General features: G+C 36.7%; 1 non-coding gene across 1 annotated transcript; it reads left to right on the top strand.

The window, feature by feature from the left end:
• The first annotated feature begins 1,505 nt into the window (after window positions 1-1,505).
• LOC145110417 (small nucleolar RNA R71) lies at window positions 1,506-1,612 on the top strand. The gene has a single exon (XR_013709796.1). It is a non-coding gene; the product is annotated as a small nucleolar RNA R71 (small nucleolar RNA).
• The last annotated feature ends 1,762 nt before the right edge of the window (window positions 1,613-3,374 follow it).

Genomic DNA, 3,374 nt, shown 5'->3' with positions numbered 1-3,374 from the left:
ATTTCCCACTCATAATGTAAGCTTTGACTCGCGAATATCCACCAAGGTTCGCGTGGTATTAAGTAATGGGCGTCCAAGGATAATTGGGACATCTTCATCCTCCTTCATGTCTAGCATCACAAAGTTGAGTGGAAAAATAAATTTTCCAATTTTTACCAATAAGTCCTCAATTATGCCTCGAGGATGAGTCACCGAACGATTATCCATATGAATTGTCATCCCTGCAGCCTTCAATTCTGGAAGGTTGAGCTTTTGGTAGAACGAATAAGGCCTTAAATTTATACTAGCTCCAGAATCGGCTAAAGCATATGTCTTCATGTTATTTCTAAATTCACAAGGAAGTGTAAGGCGTTCATTTTCCTTGGCATCCCCTCCATAATAACCATGGAACTTTGCTCACTAAGAACTACCTTGGAGGTCTTTTCTAGTTGTTGGCGAGTGTCGAGTAATTCTTGAAGAAATTTGGCATATTCGGGAACCTTGGCTAAGGATTCAATTAAAGGAGTATTGATCGGAATACCCTTGACTTGTTGCATAAACTTTTTATGTTCTTGTTCCAACGGCTGAACTCTGTCTTGAGAAGGAAACGGTAATGGAGTTTGATAAGCTTGAACAAAAGATAAACTTTTCTGCCCTGAGCTCACGTCGTGAGGGTTGAATCCTCATGTCGCGAGGTAGGTGTTTTAGCAACAATTTTTTATTCGGTTTTCGTCCGCTTTAGCTGTGATCTGGGCTGCTTTGTTTCTTCTTCTAAGGCCTCCAAAAACTCATAAATAATGTCTTCTTCAGTGGTTATGGCCATGACATGTGGTTGTGGTTTAGTATCGAGATTTTTAGGAGGTAACCGCTCGTTAACTAATGTAATTAATTGCCCGAGTTGAGCCTCAATATTTTTAATGGATGCTTGATGATTTCTCATGGTAGCATCAACTGCATCGTGATGTTTTTCAGAAGCTTCCATGAACCTATGAAGCATTGACTCTAAGTCAAATTTTTTCTCGGGTTGTGGTTGTTCCTTTTGGTAAAAGCCCCGGCCGGTTTGTCTATATTTCTCTTCTTTTTGCTTCTTGTATTCCTAATACGACAACCATTATTTCTCCAGGTTTCTTCAATCTTCATCATAGTGGTCTCCACTTGAGTAGAAAACTTGATCTTTCCTATTCCCGTTTTCGTCTAAATGGCAATCTTTTGTCAAATGTGGCCCATTACAATTTTCACAACCCATACGTATTGCGTGTATGGATTGGTCTATCTTTGTTATTCTTCAATCCATGCTACTCAACATTTCTAAAACCGCCGCCATGTCTTCCGAAGCACCATTTCCGGTTCCCCTTGCTCCATCATTATGAAGGTTGTGGTACTCCCGTGAATGCTTTGAAAATTCTTCGATTACTTCCTTTATTTCAATGATATTCTTCTTTGTTAAAGGTCCTTGAGAATCAAGGAGTTGCCTTGTCATTATGTTCACCCCATCGTAGAAGATCAAGACTTCTTGTTGCTTGTTAAGATCATTTTGGGGACAATTCCTTATTAACCCCTTATATCGCTCCCATGCCTCATATAAAGACTCCCCCACTTGTTTCTCGAAATTAACTATGGCCTTTTTAAGTTTAACAACCTTGGATGGTGGGCAAAATTGTTTAAGAAATTCTTCACACACCTGTGCCCAAGTGGTGATTATTCCTGGGGGAAGTGCCTTCAGCAATGTCATTAACTTCATCGAGGTGCTTGTATGCATCTTCATGATCTGAAATGTTGGTTGAGAGTATAGTTGATGAAGAGACCATTCAAGAAACAAAAGATCCGTTGGTAAGAAAAAGGAATCCCCAAGAAAGAATTATCAAGATCAAGCTGAAAAAAGCAGTGCATGATCCAGAAGGAGGCGGTTCAACAACTTAGAAAGCAATTACATTGGACTGATGTTGTTATGGATGGGGGGTTAATTGGGCAGAAATCTTTTGATAGCCTTTTTTTATGAAAGCATCTTTTGGTAACAAGCTTCCAGTTTGTTGACAACATGTTATCTTTTTACTGTAATTTGTAGTAAGTACATTGTCATTTTAGGAAATCATCTTTTGGCTTGTAAACATTGTTGTAAAATTGGAAGTTTGGTTCTGATTGTTACCCTCCATTTATGTATTTAGCTATTATGTTTATAAAGATTGTGGTTTGTAGTAATTTCAATGTCAGTTTGTAATGGATAGTACATTGTCAATTTCTGGTTAATGCTTTTCATATTAATTGTCCCGTAGGACTATATATTACAAGGGTAGCCATATTACAACCTTCAAAGTGTTTTCTAGATGCTATTACAACTGTCCCATAGGACTGTAATACCCAATTCCCAAAATAAGCATCTAATACAACTTTCACCTAATCAACAACTTCACAAAAGACTAAACTTAACTTCCTAACTTCCTACACTTTCACCAGCAATACAATCCCTGTTACCAACATCACTGCAAATAGCATGAACATGATGAACATAAGCTTCATCATCAACATCAACCTCCTATTTTGATCCATATTCACCTGTTCCAATTGAGCATTGCCATCAGCCATACCAACCAGAGCTAAATGCATTTGGTACATTAGGTTTTTGTAATCTTCACTAGGCAAAGGTGGGTCCAACCACATGAAGAACTTACAATACCTGAAAGGATCCTGCACATTTTTATGACAGATTTGCCCTTAGTCCCATAACAAAACTTTATACTAGATCAAAGAGTGAAGAACATACCTTGAAGCTGGTGCATCCCCTAAATTTCCTTCCAGGATTCTTGTCCGTCTAGGAAATTGAGAAGCTAGCCTCAACACCACAACGACACAAAACCATGGGGTTGTTTATGTTCCTGAAATTGACATGAACATTTTGCAATTCTGAAGTCATTGACCCTGTAGACCCTGTAGATGAACTAGCCATGAAGAAGTTGTTGCGTGGAAGAAGAAATCGGAGAAGGAAGAAGTAGGAGGTGGAAGATGGGTTTTCTAACAGTAAAAATAAAAACTCTATTTGTAAAGGGGTAACCGGCTGAAACCGGGAAAACCGGCTAACAGGGCTTGAGGCCAAAGTCAACACATACATAATGACTAATTAGAAACAAAAAATCCATTTATGGCTAATTTAGAATCGGGGTGTAAAACTTATGGCTTTTATGGTATTAACCATTTATATATTTAGAACTATTTAATATTTTTATATACAATATTTTATATAATATCAATTTATAAGCTAAAAAAGTTAAATTTAAATAATAATATTGTCGTTTTTTCATCATTTTAAACCGTAAACTGTTTTAAAAAAGTTAATATATATATATATATATATATATATATATATATATATATATATTTTGAAAAAATATTTTAAGAAA

Source organism: Lactuca virosa, chromosome 4 (assembly GCF_052849685.1).
Source record: "Lactuca virosa cultivar CGN04683 chromosome 4, Lactuca_virosa_CGN04683_v6, whole genome shotgun sequence".
Taxonomy (NCBI): domain Eukaryota; kingdom Viridiplantae; phylum Streptophyta; class Magnoliopsida; order Asterales; family Asteraceae; genus Lactuca; species Lactuca virosa.
The sequence above is the reverse complement of the archived record's forward strand: the minus strand, read 5'-3'. Positions and strand labels throughout refer to the sequence as shown.